Below are 25,975 nucleotides of genomic sequence, written 5' to 3' on the forward strand. Positions count from 1 at the left end.
AAAATGATCTGCTGCAAGGAAAAATGATTCAGTAAACCATTCCTCTAATTTGGAATTCACCAAATTAAAAAACTGCTTCAGTTGGTCCAAAACCATGCTTTCAGACCAAAACCAGGAGGTACCATTTTGGCAGAGGAAAACAGCTGTCAGCTTCATCATAACACGACTGAGATTTTCTTTTTTCCTTCCTGTAGGTGCCTTTTTCACCCCCACCCAGCTGAAAGTTCACTCATTTTTACTTTCATAGGCAGCACTTCATATTTTTCTTGTCCACCAGGACATGCTTATCTGACCACATGGATCTGCAACAATCATTTCTTATTTCTTTCTCTGTACCTGGGCTGATCCCATAAGCTTTTCTGGAAGAACTCTGACAAAAATATTATTTCTCTATAAATCCAGACATTTTGGGATTCTTGCACAGGATCTTCCATTCCAGCTGTTCATTTTTTACCTTCATATACCATTCCCCAAACCTGCAGTGCACCAGATCTGGGGTCAGTTGGATGCAACTCAGTTTTTAGCATAAATATGGAGCCACAGGATACTCGGGAAGGAGTGTGCAGAGTACTCAAAAGCTCTTGGAAATTCAGAAAGCTTCTAATTATGACTGTTACCCAACAAGGACTATGCACATTGTTCACAGTCTTTAGAAAAAGCAACTGGCAACGTCAGAAAAATTATAAATCGAGGATTTGGAGTAAACGACCTCCTGTTCTTATTGTGCATTTGCCACGCAGTGAAAGAAAAACAGGAAAGAGTCTTGCCAAGGTATGGAGAGGGGAAAAAAAAAAAAAAGCCCAACAAAAATGAAAGGGATTTTGTTGGCAGAACTTGCTAATTATTACTGCTCCCTTTCACCCAACTTCCTTAACATAATTACTGCGTGCTGCAGCTAATTCGCCAGAGATACTTCTGCTGCGAAGGTAGAATCACGTTGTGCAGAGAAAGCTGCCTCTGTCCCTCAAAGACTCAACCAGGAGTGCAGGCAACAGTGAGGGAACCAAAGAGAATTGGAGTTGAGGTCAAAATCTGGCACAGCTGCATCTAAGCTAAGCTTCAGTAGGTATTTATAAGGATTGTGAGACTAGAAGGCCAATGAAATTGCTGTAGAACAGCAAACAGTTATTCTGAACTCAGAGCTACAGCCTCTGTCAAGCACAGATTGCACAAACCAAGACCTTGACATACAAGAAGTGTTCAGGCTTAATTGGATGGTGCTCAGTAGTTATTTGAGCACACAGATATGCTCATCCATCCATCTAAGGAGGCCTCTCCAAACACATTTTCACATCCTACTCCTGACCTCCATAGCTTTAGCTCCCAGTTATGCAGGCTACGAAGCCAAACTCAACCCCAGCCCACACCACGACTACTTATGATGGCACCTACACAGCAGGAGAGATTCAGAGAGGAAATGTCTGGTCAAGAACAAGTTTTTCAGGGAGTGGCAGACATGATCTCCTTCATGGTGGGAAAAACAGAGCCAGGGCAGTTCTAGTGCAGGCAGTGCCCTCACCAACAGAGGTTCTACAGGATCTGAACTCGATGAACTGAGTACCAGTAACAGGGTACAGCAACAGTCCCAGACAAGGTAAGGAATGGGGTCCAAGGTACACCCAAGGAGTTCAATCAGGAGCCGATAGGACCGGAAACAGAGCTACAGCATAGGTCCAGAGGTCATCCAGGAGACAGGGTGGGAGAAAATCTACCTGTAACATAGGTCTGAGGTCCTTCCAGAAGGCAGAGATCAGCTAGATGCAGGCACACCTACAGCACAAATAGGGTCTAAGGGCCCAGGGCTGAGCTTAACTGGCCTCCTGGACCATGGGCAGGGATGTGGGTGGGACCCAGGTGAGGCTGCTTAAGGGCAATTAGTGCCTTCACGGCTCTGATAGCGTTAAGGCTTGATCCCAGCAATCAGAAACATGGTGGGACTGGGGTTCAGGTGTTGAGTACCAAAAACTTTGTCACTTGTCCTGGGATCTTAGCACTCCTCTGACAGTTGTTCTAAGCCATGGTGAGAGCAAGCTGGTGTGTGTTACAGTGGGAAGCAACTGGTGTTCCTGCTGAAATCAGTTGGAAAGCAGAGAGAAGCATCCTGGTCTGCTAGATCCACGCTTAAAGCTTTGCCCTGGCTCAAGAAAGCAAATGTGAGGATTTATAAACACACCAAGGCATTTGCTTAACCTCAGCCTGTGCTCATGTGCCATTGATTTGTTACTTCACTTGGTTACATGTTTTTTTCTAAATCAGGCCTTTGCTAGCAGCTCTTGAGCTTTGTAAAACAACTTTTTTTGTTTGCTTATGTTCTTTTTCAGCAGCACTTTGAGACATTACTTATCAAAAGGCGCTTCATTTCCCCAACCTACATATGCTAAATAAATACTCCATAAAGCATAGGATGTATATTATAGTCAAATGTGCTTTCAAACATTCTTGGTTTTTGGTAAACAAAACATGTTCTGTTTTTAAACTCTGAAGTCTTACCTCATGCAATATCACTGTGCAAAAGTTCTCTGATTATATATGTTATTAACTGTGCTCTTGTGTGTTCTCCCCCTCTCTCTCCTATTCTACTTACTTTGTAATAAAACCCAGTCATCACTTGCATAGCATTGTAATTTTTATCAAAATTTTTCTGCAAGATGTTAGCAAAACATATTTAAGGCTGACCCCGACAACCAGACTTCAAAGATTTCAATTATTACTTAATTTAGGCCCACTTGAATAGTCCTGCCACCTCTATTATGGCCATTGCAGCGATGCAGCACATTTTTCAAAATTAAAGATTTTTTTTTAATTGTTCGTAGACACGTTGATGTTAGTGCTATGACTTCATTCAACATGGTGAATTCTACCTCTAAATAGTTTTACAGCTTTCTGGAGATGAGTCTTGGACAGGCAAGAAAATAACAGGGCTTGCCTTAGGTCAAAATGCTACACAGGGGTGGTGCAAAGGGCTGGAATCCAGGTTGCCCCCAGTGGCCCCATCTTCTGCTGGCCACTGGCTGCAGAGGCAACATCCAACTGGCATCACTGTGTTTTGGGAAGTGGGAACCAGTTATGCGTGTTGCCAGGTTATCATAGAATCATAGAATCATCTGGGTCGAAGGGACCTTCAAGGTCATCCAGTCCCATCCCCCCGCAGTCAGCAGGGACACCCCCAACTAGACCAGGTTGCCCAGGGCCTCGTCGAGCCTCACCTTGAATATCTCCAGGGAAGGGGCCTCAACCACCTCCCTGTTCCAGTGCTCCACAACCCTCATAGTAAAGAACTTGTTCCTAATGTCTAATCTAAATCTGCTTTTCTCCAGTTTAAAGCCATTACCCCTTGTTTTGTCATTGACAGCCTTTGTAAACAGGCTCTCCCCGGCCTTCCTGTAAGCCCCCCTCAGGTACTGGAAGGCCGCTGTTAGGTCTCCCTGGAGCCTCCTCTTCTCCAAGCTGAACAACCCCAGCTCCCTCAGCCTGTCCACGTAGCAGAGGTGCTCCAACCCCCTGATCATCTTTGTGGCCCTCCTCTGGACCTGCTCCATCAGGTCCATATCCTTCTTATATTGAGGGCTCCAGGCCTGCACACAGTACTCAGTCCCATCCAAAGCAGGCAGGACCTCACAGCACAGTGCAGAGCCGCTGCCTTTGGTATTTTTGCTGCTGCAGGAAGTCAAAGCACGGGGGGACCCATTTGGGTGGGGGCATCAATCCAGCCCTTGCTCAGGTTCTCTTGGAAAAAGGCTGGCTGGTGGGGCTCTGGGAGGCCAGGACGCGCTGGGTGGGCTACGACCAGCGTATCTCCTTCGAGGCATGACCTCCACGATAATGTTTGGACATCATAAAAAACTATCCGAGCTAAAATTATTGACTCTAGAAGCAGGAAAACAACTCTCAGTTTGGCTCTAAGATGCCCGTGACCTATTCAAGATTTAAACATTGCTCATATGATCTTAAATATCTATCTATACATACTATATATATACACACCCACTGTATTATGCTACATATATATACACTATATATAAAGTATAGTAAAAATTAAGAAGCTGCTTGAAAAGAAACAAAAAAAGGAGAATTCAAGAGAGTAAAATAACTGTTTTAAAACTGCATTGCAAGCCCAGAGTAATCACACACTGCCAAACCAACCAGTGTCAAAAGGAAAAGTTTGTTCAGCTTCATGGCAGAGTATGAGTTAAAAGGCATTTCTCAAAAAGCACAAGTCGTGTTAAGGAGGAAATAGATCCCAGAACGTGACAAATTGCATGGAGAGGAACAATATGGCAGGCCAAAAAGGGTTTTGAACAACAACTTGCTAGAGACATAAGTGGTAACAATAAAACCTCTTCAGAAACACCAGGGGAAGGAAGTTTGCCAAGGAGATGGTGTGGCTGATAGATGATCGCTGAATAAAAAGCATACTCGGGAGAGACAGGTCATAGCAGAAAGGTTAAGTGGGTCGTTTGCATTGTTTTTCATGATGAAGGAGATGGGAAAAGAAGGCAGGAAACAAAGATAAACAATCTGCTTTCATAATGAAAGCAACTTCCCATTGCAATCCCGGAGAGACCTGTAAAACAGATCTACTCATTTATTAAGAAACTATCTGGGGGGGTGGAGGTGTGTGAGGAGTGAGATGACAACATTTATTAATGATACAAAATTAATCAGGATAATCAAAAGCAGAATTGGTTGCCACAGTTGCAAAAAAAAAAAAAAAAAATCCCACAAAACCCAGTGTCAGAAGAATAAAGTCAGAGCAGAATTTCAGTGCCAATCAGTGCAGAATAACACACAGGAGAAAAATAGCCTGCGGTCTGCCTGCCAGACGGTGAGCTCTGAGCTGGCCGTTACCATTTGGGGACCACTTACTGGGAAGAACAGGGACAGTTGTTTGAAAACATCCACCCCAGGCTCAGCACAGCCATGGGTAAATGTAACGTGAGAGATTTCTGGCGAAGAAGCAGGGAACAAAATTGAAACGATGCTGTTGTCTGAATCCATTGTGCACCTTCGCGATGAATAAATTTCTGCTCAGCGCTTTCGAGAGAGGAGATAACAGGAGGAGGAAGGAAGTGAGCTTGGAGAGAGAGCGGCTTCTGCACAAAAATAGACTAACACATCAGGGCCCTTCAGTCTGGCGAAGAGGTGGTTGAAAGGGATGTAGGAGACACATATTAAAGTTTTATCGTCCCCTCAACATCCTGGAAAAAGCTGAGAGAACAAATAATTGCTGTGTCTCACAGCACTAGACCCAAGAGGTATCCAATGAAATTACCAAGAGAAGACTTTTAATAAAAAAAGCCAAAGGAAGTATTTGTGCAAACAGTGCACAATTATGTTGTTTTCCTGGAAGACATCGTGGTGCTCAGAAGCAGAAATAGGTAAAAGGAGGAATAAAATAATGCACTGAAACAGAGACAGGCACAGCCTTCAGCTCAGGGCGTTTCTGTGAGAGACCGAGAGAAGCTGGGAAGTTGTAAGAGAAGGTGTGTGCTGCACTTGCCCTGCTCCAGGGTATCAGGTAAGGGGAATTTGTCCTCATTGTATATAGAGGGTATGTCAAGGCATGGAGCTCCCATATCATTGCCCTGAGTCTGTGTGGCTTTTTTTCCTCTCAGAGACGAAAATGTTTCCTGCTGTAGGTGCTGGACACTGAGAGCTGGAAGACATTCTCCATCAGACTGCAGCAATTTTATGTGGATCACATTTTTGACATAAAGTGTTCAGCTAATGGTCAAGAAAAAGCCTAGTGAATCATCAAATGTGACCCTGTGCTTTGCACAGAGCAGGTTCTTTTCATAATTCACACTATTAAACTCAGCTAATCTGTTCTTTAAAATCCTCTATGGTGAATCTGACTTGGGCACGTTACCACAAAAAATAAATATCTTTTTTTTCAGAGACTTTCATGGGCTTGTCTTCAAGAAACTACACAGCAAGGATGGCTATTCCACCTGGTCTCATACTTTGACAGCATTGTCCTTATTGATTCGTATTCCTAATACAACCATACAGAAGTAGTTGAGAGTCTGGAGGACTCAGAGAATGCTATTGTCCCACCAGCTGTCCTCACCAAACCCTGGTTGCTCCTGACCTGCTGCAGCCACAACTTCTGCACATGGTGGCTTCCTGTGCTGGTAGTGGCTGGAGGAGATGGTAGGAAGGGGAAGAGGGAAGCCACCAAGGCAAACTGGTTTCTCCAGGTCCCAGAAGAAGTGCTGGTGTTCTACAGTTAGACCAAGAGCCTGCTGTGCAGTACAAACATGTGGTTTACATCACAGCACTCTATATTCCACCCCTGCTAGGGGACATACCTCAGGATCAGGGGAATACCAGAATGTGCCTCCAGCTTTATACTTCCTTCACAGCTTCCTCACATGCCCTGCCATGATTTTTATAAAGAAACCCTATGTTCTTTGAGTTTTTTCTCTAGCAGCATATGAGATGACACGTATGGGATACCTACTGGGGGCAGTCCATATAACAATGATGGGGTCATAGAAGACATTGTTGTTCTTTAAAAAAAGCCCACTGCAAAGCTCTATTCTCTGAAACATAGTTTGATTTCTATTGAAAATCAAGTATTTGTGGAAAAGGCCAGAGAAACCTCCCCACCTTTCCCCTCTCCTTCCATTCCTGTACCTTTGACAGCAGTGCCCATGAAGCACTACACAACCTGCTTCCCTCTCCTAAAAAGCTAAACCATTGATCAAAAGAAATCAAATGTGGCTTTTGGAGATCCAGGTGTTCCTCATGTCAGCCAACCCAAGTCAGAGGTTTACAAGTGCTCAAGAAAATGACCATGGGTCCTATGCCAATGTGATAGCAGATTGAAGCTGGAAACCAAGGTCTGCAGCCTCACGTCTGCTCCCAGGGTTCCAGGCACTCCTATGTCACCTTATTCATGGACATGCATGGACACGTAGCAGGTGCTCTCATGCCATGCTACCTGGGACATTCTTATCTGGACATTCATCATATGATTGCCAAGGCTTATCCACACCAGTGCTTTTGGCAATTTACAGCTGAAGCTGGACCACCCCTGAGCAGTTCAGGAGGTCCATCTCTGACCCAGAATGTCTGCTGGGTTTTTAATAGCTGACATGGGGCAAAAGTAGGGTCAGCGTTACGAAAGGGATCAGCAGGACTGTTCAAAGTTTCTTGCTGGCTGCTCTGAGCCTGTATAGAGCTGTAATTGTTTTCTCAAGCATTACATGAGACCCGAGGTGTAGCCCCTCTTGTCTTCTATGTCACAAAGAATGTAAGCCCATATCACTTCATCATAAAACCTCTCGCGGAGGTCGCACACTTCAGCGAGGTTGTAAAGTGCAGTGACAGTATTTTCCACAGATCCATCTTCGTCTTGTACCCCAGAGAAAGGCTCGTATCTCTTATAAATGACATTTCAGGAGGGAATAAAATATTTATCAAACTTCCCAATGACAGCACTGTATGATTTTTTTTCTTCAATCAGCAGGTCACAGGACAAAATTGCACCTTCAGTCCGTGACTCATCTGATGGAGAGAAGAATCAACCTGCTTTTCATGAGGCTTTGCTCTTCATGGGTGAGGATTATCTAAAATGCCTTTAGCTTCTTTCCCACTCTGTACCATCACCAGAAACGCAGAAAGCAAATGTCCATGGGGATGTGCTGTATGGGGTGGGACAGGTGGGTCTCCTGGCTGTGTCTTTGCCCCACCATGGCCTGGGGTGCTGTGCCGAGGATGGAGACTGTGACCTCCACAGCTGCCCTGTCAGGTTTTTCTCTAGATTTTTCTCTGAGGATGAATTGGTTAGGATTAATCCTACTGGTGTTATTTGCATTACAACACATCTTGGATCTGCAGATTTTGTTCCAGAATATGAGGTTTTTGCATGCAACCCCAATGAAAGGAACTTATAAAAATAAACAGTTCTGCACGGACTGTATCTGTGATGCCAGGGGGAAATGCCACCCTAATAGAACTTCTTGGCACCATCACAACTCACACATTATGTCACATTAACCTGTGTAGCACTCACGTGTTGTACCAACATCATCTTCACCACCAGCCTGTTGGCCACAGCAGAACTTCTGCCCTTCCCAGGAGCCACCAGCCAGGAACCAATCCCTCCCTGTGCCCACACGATCCTGCTCTCTCCTCCCAGGCACGGCCGCAGATTTGGGGGATTCTGTGGTGCCAGAAGTGTTGCACATCATCACGAACAGCGAATGTCCATGGGGCAGCCAGGACACCTCCTCCACGAGAACGCCTGTCCTGAAGCACAGCAGCTTTCTTCTTCTTCAGCCCTGGGAGACTTTTACTCTTCTCAAGTTAATCCTTTCCCAGCTTTACAGGCTGTTTTGCCACAGTGTATTTATGAGGGAGTAAAAATAAAAATATTTTTTAAATAGATTCCCATTTCATTTACAAGTCTGTGCATGCCAGGCCGTTCCTGTTTCAGTCTTGCAGTAGAGCCTCCAAGAGAAACCTTTGCAAAATCACCCGGGGGCGTCCCACCAGCTCCCAGTAAAGCATCTGCAGCTCCTAAGGGCTTATTAACCCACTTTGAACCAGTGCCTCGGGCTCCCAAAGCTCTTGGGCAGCTCTCAAACCAGAGTCAATGCTTTGGTTAGAGCCAGAAGTAATTCAGAGTAATTCAGTTCCTGAGCAGACCAGGTCGCAGCACAAAAGGATTTAAAGGGTGAAACCTGTATCAAACTCAGCAATATCTGTACATGACTTTCTTGAAAACCTGCTTTCATGGATCCCCAGGGCTTCTGATACAATTTGGCTTAACTTTATTTAAAGATCAGCCTCTAGCAGACAATTGATTTCTGGCAGTCTCTGGGTGGTCATGGAAAACAAGGTTTACATTGTCTGTGCAGCCTCTTACCTCCTTCCATTAAAATGTGGGTTTTAAATAATACACTGAAAGTAGCTTATGTTCAAAGGGGAAACATGTATCCCAAAGGAAGAAAAAAAAACACGATAAAAGATCAAAGAAGAAAATGCCACAGCATATGGTGGATTAGGCTGCTCTGAAAGTCTACCTGAATCCAGCTAAACCATCCAGATGATCAGCAAAGATGATCAGGCCATCAGCGTGACCCACACCTGGATCACGCCGAGTCCCCTGGACGTGACTGCTCCCATCCTTCCAGGCTGACGTGCCACGCTAATGTTTATATCTCAAACATTTCACTTAATAACTGTGCAATTTCATTCATGTGATACATTTTTACGATTTAAGACCTCTGTAGAATTTTATGACTGTTTTTAATTTATCATACTAATTCAGACTGTAATACCCTGCCAGAGATGTAGAATGGGGTTGTCATACGTCCCTTGCTCTGAATAGAATATATTAGACTCTAACAGCTAGAAAGAGTAAATTTAGGTTTTATCTCAGTCAGATCCATTTTGGTCCCTTCCTGCTCCAGATACCCTGCTATTTTTCTTTTGTTTAAAGGTGAATGGTGAAGATAAAGCAAAAATGAGAGCTATGCCTTTTGTGTATGTGCTCTTTCCAGTCTACGGAGTAAAGGAAGTAGGAAAAGGTTATTACCTACAATAAAAAAAGAATTATTTTTCTTCTTGTTCTTCAGAGATTCAGGTCTTGTTTGTACTAGGAAAATCTTGGGTGGTTGGAGACTGACAAGCAGGGCAAGATGAAGCAAATTGCTGTTTGGGACTTTTATGAAGCCCTGATCTTTGTGCCCACTTGGGGACTGGTCTCTCATGGTGTTATCAACTACCCTGGGGGGGAAGGAAAAGGCTCTGGGATTACAGAAAACTTGTTGCACAGTTAATTTCTGCTGGATGTTGTTTGCCAAACTTGCTGAGGGCTGGCTGCTCAATTGGGGCTCAAATTCCCCCTTTCCACCCCAGCCCTCCAATGCATCTGCCCAGGTGGGGGGAGACAAACTTGATGCTACTCATAATTCATAAGTGAATTAAAGGAAAAAAAAAAGGGAAAAAAGAGGCGCCTTTTCATCACCACAAAGAAGAATCCAAACTCAGTTTTCTCAATTTAGAGAAGAAAACCTTATGCAGGTCACCTTTAATTTGAGTAATGCCAGGTGAGTGATTCTCTGCCTGCCAATCCCCCTAATTCCTTTTGTCATCCTGGTTCAAGAGCGTTATTGAAACGCAGAACGCAGAGCTTAATTACGGAGGACAAAGCACTGAATTACACTAACTGCTGATCTCAAAAACTGCTTCCCCTCTCTTCTCCTCCCCCTCCCCCCCCCCCCCCCCCCCCCCCGTCGTCAGCTTTTTTTAATCTCAATTTTCATAGAATTAGAATGGAAAAGCCAAACCTGGCCACCCAGCCAGAGTGCTGCTCCCCTCAAAGTTCAGGTATCCACCAGGAGATAAATCCAGGCTGGGGCATAAGAGGTGGCTCAGGGTGGAAGCTGTAGGTGACATTTGAAGTCCATCCCTCCGGGTGGGTTCAGCTCGATGTTTCCTGTCCGTTTTTGGTGGGTTCAGCCCCGACGAGGCTTTGCTGGGTCTCCAGGCTGCACGCTTGGTAGCGCTGGAGATGCTAAGGGCTGGGCCCGGGAAATATCAGTCCCTGCCAGGATGCGTTCCCTGATAGTCAGCAAAACTTTTCAGCCCTTCATTTCATTCTATTATTTCTGCTGATGGCACTATAAATAATTACTCCCCACCCTCCGTACGCTTGCGAGGCTTGAGTACTTTGCTGAACCGAGATGTACATTTTGTTCATCTTTCCTTGCCCTGCTTGTGTTTGTCGGTGGTGTTCAAATCCCACTCTGGGTTTTCCATCTCCACGGGGTGAAGAAAGCAGGTTTCAGGGGCTTCAGCCCAAGAAGAGTTTGTCTGCAGCCCCACTCGGACCACAGGAACAGGTTTTTTTACTTTCAGGCCCTTTCAGGTTTCCTTGCCAGGTCATTTGCTCTCCGTCTGCGAGCTGGAAACAAGGGAGCTATTATCCTGTGCCTCGGTCACAGGGGCCACGCTCCTTCCTAATGTCACCAAAAGTCACGAGTGGTTAAATCACTACCAGAGAGATGGGAGCCATGGATGAAAGCAAACCCAACCAGGAAAACCGATGCAAGCAAAACCCCGGGATACACAGCGTTTCTTGTCCTCCGCAGTCCCACACCCCTATGAGTTAACGCCGGAGCCTGCGCTGCAGATTTCCCTCTGCCCTGGCATCTTTGCTTTTCCTCGCAGGCACCGTGCCTCCTCCTCTCCAAGTTTAATTCTTCCGACTGCTCAAGTCGAAACGTCTTGCTGCCCACAAACCACCTGATACCTCCAGGTGCTCTTGCTTGGCTGCTCCCACACCGACACACGGCTCCACTTCCCTTGCTCACTTGCAAGTTCCCCGTCCCATCGCCCTCTCACTTATGGCAAACGCGGTCGGGGAGAAAAAAAGCCCATTTCCCTGACCCCGTTGGGCAGCCCCGCGGTCCCATCTGCCTTGGGCCATGCTGAGCTCACGGTATTCCCTGCACAAGCCCTGCAAAACGATGCCAAGGCAGAGTTTTTGCAGGTGGATTAAGAGAAGGATGGGGTTTTTTTGCTGTGCTAACGTCTCAACATGCCGTACATAAACAGCTTGTCTCCTGATTTACTGAGAGCAGTGGCCACCATCTAGCACTTTGCAAGGAGATTAGTGGCTGCTTTTTCAACCCTATTTCAAGCCTCGAGGAGGTCTGCTATTTGCCAAAAGTGTTATTAACCTCAGATAGGCACCAGGATAAATGTTTTCCTGGCAGAGTCTGTGTTGCCCTCCAGGGATCCATGCAGGATGGAGGCTCCTCGGGACCCACACTCACTTGGGACCCGGCTGCAAAGAGAAAAACAGGCTCTCGTTGAGGTCGGGGCACCCCAACCACGCACCAACCCAGCCGGCAACACATAATTTAAAGAAATAGCCATGTTGCGTAGAAATACAAATGAAGAGATCACTCAGTTAGGAGCAGAGGGGGAGAGAAAAATCGATTGGTGAATGGGATAGTTAGCGGTTAAATGTTCTCCATGCACAATGTTCCCGCTGAAGGGCAATTTATAAGCCCAGCTAAGGCTGCTACGGGTTAGACTGCCGGAGAGATGAAACTCCAGTGTGAATGCAACACTGTCTCTCCTAATAACCCCGAGATTCGGTCCGTGAGGCTCTTAAGAAATGCTCTGCATTGCGCATGAAAGGATATGGCAAAACTCTCTTAACCTGGTGCACTTACAAAGGGAGGCAGAGGGGAGCGGAGCTGGTGGGGGCCATCGGCAGCAAGAGCGCGATGGGGACCAACTTCTGCGGTGATTTATGAAACAAGCATCCCAACTTATCTTCTGCTGAATGGCAGCACTTTCATTTAAGGAGCGAGAAAAAAAAAAACCAAACAAAAAAACAAACCAAAACAAACCCCACAACTCTAGGACATGCACTTCGTTATTTAAAAGGGAGGGAGAGGGGAGAGAGCAGCGGTGGCAGGACGGGGAGCCCCTCGTCCCCAGGTGTGCTGTCCCCACCAGCCAAAAGCCACGCGTTAGACTTTCTCTCTGGCAAAGGAAAAAGCATAGGAAAAAAAAAAGGGGGATGCTTCCAGCTGACAGCAAGGAGAGGGGAGAAGCCATGCAAGCAGCCCCATCCCTCCGCCCGTACCTACTGCCGCCGGTCCCAGGTGAGAGGCTCCCCCCATCCATGCCGAGGTGTCGGCGAGCCCCGAGATGTCCTGAAGAAACGAGAGTGACTGCTGTGACTTGGGAAGACAGAATATGGTACAAGCTTTAATTAAAAGAGTCTGAAGGCTCTCTCCTGCTCGCTCGCCCTTTTTTTGCAGTACCGGATCGGATTTAAAGGGCTAGAACCCCAATTTGGCATTGCTGCTCCCCCAGGAGCGATGTTCTCCTGCCCTGGCCTGCCAGCTCCAGCAGCGTCTCGCTGCCCGTCAGGGACATCCTGGCAGCCCAGCGAGTCCGTAGAAAGCAGCAACGGTAGTTACTCTGTGGCAGCAGCAACAAATTGTAAATCAAAGCTCCGGCGAGCAGACAAGGTGAGGGGGGATGCTCTTGGCAGCAGGGTGGGCGAGGGGAGCCCAAGCGGTCCCACGGATGGAGGGAGGAAAGTTTGTGCTCTCCTGATGCACCGGTGACTCGGGAGGAAGGTCGTGTCCCCTCTGTCCTGGTGCTGCCACCGCTCTGCGACGGTGCCCAAAGGCATTGCCCTCCTGCTGCCAGCCCGAGCTCTGGCTGGAGGTGGGGAAGGGTTGCGTCACCCCAGCTCGGATTGGCAGGGCAGGGTCCTCGGCCTTCTCCTGCCTGTGGCCAGTGAGCAGGGCAGTGTTTCCATTTGGATTTGGTGGCCACTTGCTTGTGCCAAGGCAGTGGCGAGAGGACGTGGCGATGGCGGACGTGCAAGCGGTGCCAGTCCCTTCTTTGGTCTCAGGTTCCTCCAGCCGTTTTCCAGACCTCCATCAAAACGCCCATCTGCAGCAGCCCAGGGTCTCAGAGCATGGCAGGGATGGCCAAACCACTCTGTCAAGCCTTACCAGACTGCTTTCCCCTTCCTTCCCCAGCAGAGAGGTGCTGAAGATTGAGTGCAGGGTTTTTACTGCACACTACTTGGTCCAGATTTTGAGTTAAAGTGAGGAAAAACAAGGGGGACAACGTGGACGGAAAGCCTTATCTCCTCCTCCTTTTCCCTGGTTTGGCCTCAAAATGCAACCCACCCTGGCTGAGGCTGGCTTCAGAGCATCCCAGCCACGAGCTCCGGCGCTGGCCGTGTCCGATCAATCCCTTCCTCGCACTCCGGGCTGACCCGCATGTTCTGGCTTTCTCTTGTCTTATTAATTACACGAGGCGACGGATGCCAAAACGAAAAGCTGGTTTTAATTCCATGCTGCAACCCAGTTCCAAGCTGCCGAGATAATTAGCAGGTTTCTAATGAACGAGAGGACTACCAACATGGAGGAAGGAAGGATGGGGAGAGAGGAGAAGCGCCGTTTGGGCCTCCTGAGGGAAACCGCATTCCCGTTGGAGACTCCCTTCTCCAGGCCAAGGCTTTGAACCACCCTCAGCGCCCGGCGAGATGCTCCAGGCTGTGGGGTGGCTCTGCAGAGCGGTGCGCTGAGGCGTCTGCTTGGCCGGGGGCCACGCCGGGGAGCGAAGCGGCTCCCTCTTGTCGCCATAGCCTGTTGACATCCATCTGGCTCTGGGGAGCGGAGAGGAAGCAGTTTTGAAGCCTGCTTTTTCACAAGCCTTGGGCAACGGAGGCTGCGAGCCGCAGCGACCCGGGGCGGTCGGGTTTCCTGGAGCATCGTCACCGCTCTGTGAGGGTCTCTGCTGGCCTCCTTCGGCTGGCGGCTGGAGGGTTTCACCCCAAAACACAACTGCCCAAATCGCTGATTATCTATGTGAAGACCTTCACGTCTTCCTTCAAAATCAAACCGATAACAAGCACAGATACGATTTCCCAGGCTCACGCCGGGGTTAGCCATCAGCTGCAAATTGCTAGGTGAGACGTTCCTTGGCAGAAGCTGGTGGGAAAGTGCTTTTCTAAATAATGAGGTTTACCAGGCGGAGGTGAAATGCCAGCAAAAACAGCACGTCCCCAGAGACTCCAGCCTCCGGCCTGAGCTGTTGCATTCTTGTGTGTATCTCAGAGACATGTGGTTGTTGTTCCTTTAATTATTAATCCTTGCATTGACGTATTCAAATATGCACGGGCTTCTAAAGGATGCTCCGATGTAAAAAATGAAGAATAAAATTCCTTCTCTCCCTTAAAACTTGTCTCAATCCCATGACCAATTTTATAGCTGTTCCGCTCTAATTTTAAATATAACGAGAAACCTTAAGGCTTTCAATTAAAAGATCCCTTCCTTGAGATACTGGAAAGTAGCCTGAAGTATAGACCACGTGTGATATTTTTCATCTGGATGGTGTGTGCTATATCTGATTTCCAGATCAGACGCCTTGGCTGTCGGGCACAGGCTTGCGTGCTGCCTGGGTTGGCCAGGCTCAAGCATTCAGCTCTTGGAAGACCCTTGTTTGCATTTTCAGCCCTGTGTTTCTGAAACAAACTCTGCATTTACTCTGTTGCTTTTGGTCAACCTGGAAGGCTACAGCAAGGGGCAAATACACCTCAGTGTGGTGCCACCCTGCATTCTGAGAATTTTTGGCGTTTGACACTGAATTTTTCACCTCTTCCCTTTTCTTTATGATGGTCTGGGCCATGACACAGGAGGTCTCCTTCTGCAATGAGCTCAAAACCCCTCATTTGCCATGATTTCAGCCTTGGGTTCGTTGGATGCCATTAAGAGTGGAGTTGGGTTCATTGAAGGTTTTGCCACGTCTTCATTTCTCCAACAACCTAAACCTGGCACTCGACTTCATCTGGTCCCGTCTCTGCAGGGCGACAAGTCTCCTGGAAATCTTGCAGCTGGGGAGATGATTAATCTCAAGCAGAAGTCAGTGTTTGCAGGTATTTGCATTGCCGAAGTGCCGGCAGCGCTAGACCCAGCCGAGCTCGCGAGGTTGGGGCATGGCTGGGTTGGCATCGCAGCAGCTGGTGGCTCGTTTTACTGCAGGTGGGTTGCTCCTTGCTTGGTGGAAGCGGCGTCTGATGTTATTACCTATGAGGATGTTAGAGGATAGCTTCTCGAGACGCTGGGGAAAACAGCGGGTTTCTGAGGATAAGATGAAAAGCTGGAGCTGTGTATTATAGCATCATGTAAAAAGCACCAAAGCGAAGGCATTTCAGGTGAGAGGAGCTGATAGACTGGGTTAGACCCTGGGTCCATCTGCCTTGCCCGGAGCACCCAGGCTCTGCATCACGCGGGAACGCCGCTTGCCCTTGCATGGAGCATCTCTCTTATTTGCACCAGCTCAACCATCCTTCCCCAGGTCCTTGGGTCTGGCAGCGGTTGGGCAGGGTGGGAGGGCGCAGAGGCAGGGTGGTCACAGGCAATCCAAGCAGTGGGGTGGCAGAAAACCCATCAGCCAGACGCAGAGCTGTGCAGGATCTTGTCCAGAATCCACGTCATGTTGCAGCTAAATTCCTTCTCCGACCCAAAAGTCAGGGGTGGCAGAGCACACAGAGGAGCTGACTGTTCCACTCCCAAGTGTTAACTTTTGTCATTCCTGCATGCTTTTGATGTACCTTGCCTCTCTACATCACGTTATCTGGAGGGCAAACCATCTTCTTGCTTGCATAGGTTCCAAGGCTGGAGGACCCCACTGCTGCTGCTCTCTTTCAGAGTTTCCCACAGCACAGTCTAGAGAGTTTCATTGGTGTAACATTGCTACAGGACAGCCACGCTGCTGGAGACCCTAAATCTGATTTAATTAATTCATAATCCAAGGAGGAGTCTATATGCTAACCCTTTTTCTGCTGACACAGAACCAGGATTCAGTGTGTCTGCTCTGGGCAGACAACGGGCTCTCAAAGTGCAATACCGTGTTAGGCGAAGAAAATAGCCATATGCATCTGCAATTAATCACACAAATTGCAGCCCTTTAATAAAGATAAAGAGCAAAGAGAATAAAACATACCGGAAACCTATAGGCAGATTTTTGCTCTCCTGAATTCAAACGCAAAGCTTTGAAAACCTTGTTTGCTTTCACCAAGTATCACAGGGGATTATTTAGAACTTCAAAAGGAATTTGGAAACAAACAAAAAAACCTACTTAAACATGGAGAAGCTATTGCTTAATCCACTTTTGCATATCTGCCCCCAATCTCTCCTGTTGCTGACTTCCCAAATCCCTCTTGGGCTTCAATGTCCAAGCTCAGGTCATGGATCTCTTTTTCATCCATCTCTCAGAATAAAGGGGTACTGAACTAATTTAATCACAAATTATTCTCTTTACCCAGATTTGCAAATGAAACTAGATTCATACCACGTAGACGTGCATGTGTCCATCTGTCTCAGTGGCTTCTGCATCCCAGGAAGCAATTTAGCATATATTCAGCAGGGTTGTGCCCAGTCTCAGCCTGACCCTGCTGGATGCAAAGCTTTCCTCCAAGGAGAAAGCCTTTGGAAAGATGCAAATCTGACAAAAAATTTCACCTGGGCTCACAAGACAGAAGGTCTAGTGCAAGGGGACAGGATGAAGACACATAAAATAATAGTATCTGCTCCAGCTGTTCAAAATTGGAAATGAAAAAAGGGATTTTTTTTTTGTTGTTTCCACAGGTAGTGGGTGATATTTTGTGCGAGACACGTTGACAGCAAGGGCTTAGCAGAACCCAGGGAAGGACTGCTCGCAGGCAAATGATGGGAATCCCGGCTTCTACTGGCAAACATCTTGAAAGAAAAATGTGAAGGAGACTTAAATCATCCCGCTTCAGGCCATATATCAGCCTCCAGCTAACAGTGGAAACAGAAGATACCTTATTGATGGGCTGGTTTAAGTTTTCAAAATGTGAAAGAAAAATTAGGAAACTGTTTGCTGACAGTTTTAGTAACTGCTTTGCATTTTATGGCTGTTCTTACCTTTATTTTAGGAAAAGCCAAGGTCACAGAGCCAGTGCATCCACTCATTTACTGTCCATCCTTCTTCACAAAAAAAAAATTTGCATGCATTGGCCAACTCAAACTCAATTTCATACTGGAGCAGAGACCTCTTCCAGTAGATTTCATGAAAGCTGCCTAGAAAAAAGAGAAATACAAAAATAACTTTGATAAGAGGAAGAGGCAAATTCAATTCTGCCACGTACTCACCATCTAAGACAACACCTCTATTGTCTAGCCCATCAGCAAACACATGGCTCCAAACGAGCAGCAGTGCACTCTGCCACCTGCCAAACTGGTGGGGAATAAGGGAAGGAGCTGGGAGTACTGGCTAAAGAGTTTGAAGTCATAGATCCCCAGGAAAGCAGGTCCTGTTGATGCTGTTGTGCACGGAAGGAGTTATTTGGCTCTGTGTTATTTTCCCTTTCGACTGACTTAGAGACACAGTTGAAAAATTTCTAGTTGGCTTGAATCAGGAAAACAATTCAAACAAAACCCACCCAGGCTTGGTCCATGCAATCTGTTCTGCTCCTGAGTGTGACCTCTCTGCGCAACACCTGCAGCACTGGATGGGTTTGCAGGGCTCATCCATCATGGCAATTCCCACCTGCCAACCTGCTCTGTGGCTATAACGTGATCACCATCCCTTTATTGCTCAAAGCCAGGCTTTGCCTACAGCAGGGGGAAGCCAAAGAGAGCCTCTGTGAGGAGCCCACAATGTCTTACCCCAAAGCTTTTCATGCTGTCGTGGCCATTTTGTTCTACTTTGCTCTTTCAGGAGGACAGAGAGCAGCCTGAACCCTAATATTTGATGGAACAAGCCAACACACTGGCTTTGTAGCATGACTCCAATAGCAACCCCCTGTTTGTGTGGTTTTACCATGTGCTGGGTCACCAGCTCTCCATCCTGCGTGGCCAAACCCAGCTCTCAAGCAGTTCACGCCCAGCTCCAGGAACCCTGGCCTGGGGCTACCAGTCCGGCTGGGTGGCCTTGGGGGTGCCAGATGGACACAGCCCTGCCACGGACAACGTGAACCTTCAGCATTATGGACATAAAGCTTAGTCCTTGGGAGCCCAGCTGCTGCCATCCCTATCTGAGATGAAGGAGAGATACAGAAAGAACAGGGGAAACAGCAGTTTCCATAGTTTCATGGGAGCTCTCTGCTTTCCAGCCCACCAAGAGCCAAGAAAAGGGGCTGGAAATATGCTGGGAGGGGAGATAAGCAGTAAATGGGTGCTCAGATGTTTGCAGATGGCAGTGGCACCTGCTCAGGAGCAGGGAGTGCCCCGCCAGCACAGGGACCCAGTCTCAGTGCCCTGCCCTGGCTGTGTGAAAGGCTGTTCCCTGGCTGAGAGGGTGGGGAAGTTTGGCTCCCCTCTTCCTAGGGGAAGAAAAACACACCCTGACAACCAGGGGGTCTTTCCAAGCACTTTCCAGCCCCTCCACGCGTGCCCTCTGCTGTGATTTGGGGTGGATATTGGTGTGCCCTGTGGCAGAGGATGCTGTGCCTGCAGGATGCTGCCTGCCCCGCACAGCCCCGCTCGGCGTTTCAAGAGCCCCGGCGCGCTCGCAGACACTAATTGGGGTTTTATGAGCTCCCGTGCTGCTCTTGTGCGAGCCGTGCGGAGGACTCAGCAAAAGAGTCATTAAGCAATTCTTTGAAGTGTAGCTATTATTACCTAAAATGCTAAGCACGATTTAATGCTACCAAACTGTGTAACCTGCATCCGGCCACACACCACGCAGCCCGTGTCTGCTGGCTGATGTGCAGCTGGCAGATGAGTCCGTGCAGGAGGAGGAGGAGGAGGAGGGAAGGTTTCAACCTGTGCGTGAATATTTACATCCCGTAGAGAGCATCTACTTAGGATAAAAGCACCACCAAACGATCCTGGTGGTGATGCCAGACTGAATGTTTCCAGCTGGGGGAATGCATCTTCCCCCACTCTCCCCCAAAAGATGCCGCAGGACTCGGGGTGAGGTCCCCTCTCCCAGGATGCTGCCAGGAGCAGCGTGGCTCCTTACCTTGGCTTTCTGTCTCCATGGCAATGGCTCTGCGTCATCCCTTTAGCGCAGCAGCCTCAACCTATGCAAAATCTGGCCTCGTTTCGGGATCCCAGGGCGGAAACAAGTGCAGCGAGTCCTCACCATTGCCTGCTGGGTGGAAGGTGCTGTCCCACCAGGGTGGTTGTCACATTGGGTACACAGTGCTGAGCTGCCTGTCCATGCCCAGCCCTCACACGCGGGAGGGATGGATAAACCCTGCCCATCAAGGAGGTCTGTGGTGCCCAGTGGAGGGGCCGTGAAGTTACCTCCAGCATCACCTGCCTTCACCCCACAGCACGGTGGGGGAGCTGAGCTGAGAAAGAGTTTTGTCACCCTGATGACTTGTCCCTGGCAAAAGCAGCGCCTGGTGCTCCCTGCCAGAGCAGTCCAGGCTGGCTTTTCAGCCTGCTTTTTGGTTCTCTGAGACCTGTGGATCTGAACCCTGGAGAGAGGACAGCCCACCAAAAACACCAGCTGGAACTGGTATTACCTCTACCATGTGCAAAGAAACCCTCAAATGCAAAGGCCAAACACCGGGGCCCTGCCTGACCTGCACACCAAGGAAAGCCCAGAGGTGGTTCGATGGGCTGTGCCATGTGATGACCTCTGGGCTTTGGTGCTGGTCCTTCCCCACAACTCTGCCTGGGGCTGCTCTGGGCAGGGTTGGATCCCTTCAGACCCAGAACCTGCTGGGAAGCACAGAGGGTCTTCTCAGAACATCTGAGAAAGCGTGGGGCAGAGACTGGGATGGGATGATGCTCCCTCATCATGCTCCCTGGTGTACAGGAAGATGTGGCATCCATTTTTATCTGCCTCGATTCATATGTTAATGCAGTCCCCAGAGGAGAGGAGATGTCCTGAGTGCCTGCTTGGGGGAAAAACAAACAAACAAGCAGCTAAAACCACAAGGTTGGGAAGAAGAGCTTATTAAGGGGTCTCAGAGGGGAGAGAAAAGAGAAGAAAAGCACGTTGGTTTTAAATTGAAGCAGACATCAGTGACCACAATGGCTGCCTCAGGCCCCATCCATCCCCAGGCTGCTGTTGTCCTGTGCCTGTATCCTTTCCTAAATCACCTCACCTCAATCACCAGAGTGATTTGATTGAACGTATTTTAGATTAAAATTAGAGTAAGAGATTCTCCCTCCTAAACCCTCATTTCAGGTTAATCCTGTATTTATGCTAAAAGTGAATGAATCAAATAATTGGAGAACTAGGACATGACAACAACTAGTATCGTCATACAGAGCTTCCATTAGCGTATGTGGGATTACATCAATTCAATTCCACACTGGAGAGCAAAGATTAACCCTTTGTGTGGCCCTTTACCTCCTCATCAGGCTCCTGGGAAACCTCTATGCTGGCTACCCCTTGCTGGCCCTTCCCCGTGCTGGAGAAGAGGCACGAGAACAGCCCATGGATCCCCCCAGCCCTCCTTTTTGTGATGAAGAAGGAATTGAAGGGTGCTGGTGGGTGAGCTGGAATGTGAGCAGATGGAGAGATATGATGGGAATAAACTTAAATGACCTGGGGACAACAAGCAGGTGACATGATGCCCCAGTGCCACCCTTTGCTTGGCCGCTGATCTTTGGCCATGCTGCATTCACCCAGGATCTCTGTGGGGATGGAGGAGGTGAGAGGACCTGTTCTGCAAAAAAACCATTTTTGAACACGTGTTGAGTCATGGTTCTGGTAGAGGAGCTGGTCAGAAGAGACCATCCAAACAGGGACAGCCTCGCTGTGAAAACAGGCGGGTTGGCTGGGCAGAGGAGGTCAGAGAAGGGACCTTCACCATCTTCAACCACCTCCTGCCAGAGGGACCATCCTTGGCTGGGAGTGAGACCCAGAAGAAAGATCTGAAAGGGCACTAAGGACAAAAGGGATGCTGGAAGCGGTGAGGATGACAGGGCAGATGGTGGCAATAAGGCAGGAGGTGGGAGACCCACAGGGTGGGCTTGTTCCTGGGTACGTGGTCAGCCATAGCCATTCTTTTCCAGCCTGCTCCCATGGCACAGCATGAGCCAAAACTCTTGAGCCAGGCTCTCCTGTCCCACATCAACGGGGCCTTCACACAAGGCCCGGGGGCTTTTTTCTGGATGGATTTACAGGCACACACACACACACACACAGGAGCACCCCCAGTGCATGAGCACATCTTTCCACAGCAGGAAATCCCCCAGCGAGGGAGGGCGCTTCGGAATAATCCCCCAGCCTTTTCCACGAACTGGGAGGGGAGGTCCCGCCATCTGCAAGACAAGTCTCACAAACACCTCCTCCCCCAGGAGCTTTTCTCCTCCCGTGGTTGTTCGACGAGTGACTAAAGGCCTCAGGATTTTGCCCACAAATAATATAAAACAGGTGCAGAGGGGGTTGCCAGCTCCGTCACTCCTCTACAGCTGCTGGCAGTTCCAGGAGCAGCCTGGCTCTGCACGGTGTGGGACCACGGCACGCTAAAAATGCAAACCTGGTCCCACAGGGTTTATTTGGGTTGCAGGAATCCTTGAGATCAAAGGAAAAGAGGCAGCACACATGTCCACCAGGTTACCTGCCACCGGGCCATCACCGGGGCAATCCCGCGCGGCCAAAATGCCAACCTGCACAGTAACCCCCCATCCACGGGAAACAGGTTCCCCTGGTTGAACTGACAGTGGAAACTCCTGGGCAGTGGTGCTGTTCCAGTTTCCCACATGCACTCACTTGTAGTCGTGACAGCATGATTATTTTTATAGTCACACTCTGTATTAATCTGTCACCGATATCACCCTAACACGGTAATCACTGTTTGCGGTGTGTGCTGGCAGCACTGCAGGACTCCACGTCACCTGCACAACCTCCCTGGCATAATTAAGGGTCAAGAAAGGCTGCTCTGACTGTCCAGCCTTGTCCTCTTGCTGGCACAAGCCAGTCAAGTCCTCCCAGTCATGTCCTCAACGTTGCTGGCTGCAGAAACGCCTTTGCTTTACCCCACCTCCACCTGGGACTCACACCAGTGCACAGCTAGTAAAGGTGGAGGGCACGAGTTTCTCCAGCTTAAGAGGAAAGGATTGAAGTGGTGGCATACCACACATGAGCTCAGCAGTTAAAAAAGAAGAAAACTCGAGAAGAAATGAAGGGGAAACAAATCCCAGACCCAAAGTTGTTGCAGTGGTGGGCACCCCAAGCGACGTTCAGGCACCCAGTGAAACCAGAGCAAGGGCAGTGGGTGAAGAGTAGGACGGTGCAAATGCCAGCACTCAGTGAAACCAGAGCAAGGGCAGCGGGTGAAGAGTAGGACGGTGCAAATGCCAGCAGTGACCCTGAGCTGGTGGGACAGTCCTTTGGGAAGGCTGCTGAGGACACAGAATGGTCAGGGTTGGACAGGACCGTCAGAGGTCATGCAGTCCAACCCCCTGACAAAGCAGGGTCACCCAGAGCAGGTTGCACAGGAACACGTCCAGGTGGGTTTGAATGTCTCCAGAGAAGGAGACTCCACACCCTCTTTGGGCAGCCTCTTCCAGGGCTCTGCCACCCTCACAGCAAAGACATGCTGAGATGGAACTTCCCATGTTCCAGTCACTGGGCACCACTGAGAAGAGTCTGGCCCCATCCTCTTGCCACCAGCCCTTTAGCTATTGCTCAGCATCGATGAGATCCCCTCTCAGTCTGCTCTTCTCCAGCTGAACAGCCCCAGGTCCCTCAGCCTTTCCTCAGCAGAGAGACACCCTGCTTTGCCTCTGCCCAACAGTGCTGCCTGCTTTTTCCACCTAATCTGGGGATGTTTCCCCACTCCTGCCCTCTGATCCCCTTTCATGTTTTTCAAACAGATAAAGCTGAGCACCCAGAGGTACCCACAGAGGGGATGTCTCCCATGGATTGTCCCTCCACAACACCCTTCTGCTCAGGTCTCCTGCAGACATAGTGCCACAGCTCGATTTTGGAGCAGAAGCGCCTTTTCAAGTTTTTTCTTGAGCAGGCAGCTGGCTCAGTGTTGGGGAGACGGGACAGAGGTGGGAGGGGACCTCACAAGCCCTGAAGGATTTGGTTAATGCAGCCCTGGGCAACACATAGCCCTGCCTGACCTCAGCACACTGGAAGGGAGCTAGGGTGGTGAGATGTCTCCTGCCAGTGAGGGGCTGCTAACACCATGCTGTCATCCCCATCATGAACTAGTTTGAGGCAGGAGCTGTCACAGTTTGGGGGCTCCAGTCCCTCCCTGTGGGCTGAGCTAAACCTGCTCTGATGGGAACATCAGCCCCGGGGGGGACAAAGCCCTGTGCCACCACTCCCCAAGGAGAAAGACACGTCCCCAGGTGTGAGCACAAATGCTGCCCACACACAAAAAAATCCCGAAATCCTGGTGGAGCAGCGGTTGGGTTTGTCCGTGTTTCCCAGCCCATCGTGCAGTGCCCTCTGGTGCACGCTCAAGCGAGGGAGGCGTGGGGTGTGCAATACTCTCCCACTTCAAACATCATTTCAAAGCCAGTTCAACCATCGCTTCACTTAAACTGAAAAAAAAACCCCAAAACCCAAACCAACAACCACCCCTCAATCCAAAGGGTTGGGTTTTTTTTTTTGTGGGAGCTCAATCCATTTAAGGTGGGATCTTTTCCAAAGTGATAGAAGCTATTCAGCATTAAAAAAATATCTATGTCATAATATTTCTTGTATGACTGATGGCATTACAGGTGCTGATGGAGCATTAGACATGACATCACACATTTCTATTATTTAAAGGGACAAAGTCAAGTTAAAATTAACAGTCCCACCTGCTCATTGAGCAACACGAGACGAGGTAACGAATCTGGCTTTGGTAAAATCGCTCTTGACTTGTGTCAAAGTGATGTGATTTTTTTCAAATACATATAATTTCCTTTCCCATTATGTTAGGACTGGAGAGACACGCGGTGTCAAAATCCAGATCAGAATGATTGAGCCCTACCAGAGAGAGCAAGGGTTTATCAGCTGGGGCTGTCGTTCAGCCGGGAGCATCCCTGCAGGAGCACAGGTCAGTGGGGAGCTGTGCCCTGTTGCTCCCCGGGCTCTGCCCCAGCATCCCCAAACCTCCTCGACACCCACATCTGGCTGAAAAACCTCCCCCGGAAAGAGCCTCAGGGTAGTGGAGGGGAAAAAAAACCCACAGCATTTCTCACCCAACTCTAGAAATCTGTGCTTTCTGGAGTTCGCAGCAAGAAGCTCCAGGGATGCTCAGGCTTGGCAGCGCGCTGTCAGCTGGAGTCCAGGATATAAAGTGTAATGAGCCAAAGTGAGCATGACTATTTGATGGGGTGGAGGTATAAAAGAAGAGCGAGCAGCCAGGCTGCTCAGGCCGCTGAAGCACTTAATGTCGTGAGGAAAATAATTAGCACCTAAAATGAAAAGGGATCAGAATCTGAAGATGCCAGGAGAGTTAGAAAAGAAAAATTGCCATGGCAGGTCCAGGTAAACAGAAATGAAAACACAAGTGGAGATATTAAATGAAGTTTTCAGAATAAGTTTAGGAAGGCTAAATTCCATTTTATGCAGGACTTTAATTTCCATGGGCTGCCAATTAGGTCTGAGCTACAGGGGGCCTGACTTGAAGGATATTTAAATACCTAAAATGCATTCCTGAGCTCAGGGGCTACAAGGAGTCCTTGGGTGTGACCAGCATCTTGAAAAACCTCTGACCAGACTCCTGCAGATCAATTCTATCTCTGTCCCAGGAGCCTCAACCATTTCAGAAATGGGATTTGGGACAGCCTGAAACCTTTGCCCAGAATCCCATTTCTAAAAGCGCTGAGAGTTTGGCTCCAGTGTCGGTTTGAAAACCACTCCAAGTGGCTCTGAGCCACTAACACAAGCCCAGCGCGGTCCGGGCAGTGGCTGCACTTGCAGCTTGTAAATGGAGTCCAGGAACAATGAACAGAGATCCAAAAGGGACTTAAAGGTAGGAGGCTGCAGACACAGGCTGGTATAACATAAAGGAGAATAAAGCGATGGCAGGGGGGGCCCAGGTCCTGCCCAGAGGACCTGTGGGTACCATGTTTGTCAGGGACACAGGTGTGTGCACGGAGGAAGACTGAAGCCAACCAGCACATTAACAGCAGCAGAGAAGAGGTTCAGTGAGCACAAAAGGGAGGGATGGCTAGAGACAGCCACTTCGTTAGAGTGATTCTCAAAAATGGGTGCCTGGGGTGTGATCCAGGCACAGGTCCTTCCTTTGGAGACTCATCTGTTATTGCTCCATTGGTAAATCAGCCTTGTAGGAGAGGCTGTCTGATAATGCCACCTAATTCCCAGCAAGGAGGGACAGATAAACCCCTCCAGTGCCTTTTTTTTTATTATTTATTAGTATTCCTGCTGTCAAGGAAGCTTATTCTGATCCATTTGATCTCTTCTTAGTCATCCAGCCCATGACATGAGCAGTACTGGAAATGCAGGCTCTACATTTCACTGAAATTTGCATTTCCGTTTGTTCAGACATTTTTTCCTCCAAATGATCCTCTGGGCA

The 25,975-nt window shown here is 48.7% G+C and overlaps 1 protein-coding gene across 2 annotated transcripts in view; it reads right to left on the minus strand.

Moving 5' to 3' along the window:
* CALN1 (calneuron 1) overlaps positions 1-12,762 on the minus strand; it is a 186,706-nt gene extending 173,944 nt beyond the window's left edge. Inside the window, exon 1 of one of the 2 annotated variants that reach the window (XM_014953358.1) lies at positions 12,617-12,762. The gene's annotated coding sequence lies outside the window, so the exon portion shown is untranslated. Of the gene's footprint in view, positions 1-10,301; positions 10,509-12,616 lie in introns of those variants that run through there. The other variant, XM_014953359.1, reaches the window with a different exon arrangement.
* Between the last annotated feature and the right edge of the window lie 13,213 nt (positions 12,763-25,975).

This window comes from Calidris pugnax, unplaced genomic scaffold (assembly GCF_001431845.1).
Source record: "Calidris pugnax isolate Ruff unplaced genomic scaffold, ASM143184v1 scaffold133, whole genome shotgun sequence".
NCBI classification, from domain to species: Eukaryota; Metazoa; Chordata; class Aves; order Charadriiformes; family Scolopacidae; genus Calidris; species Calidris pugnax.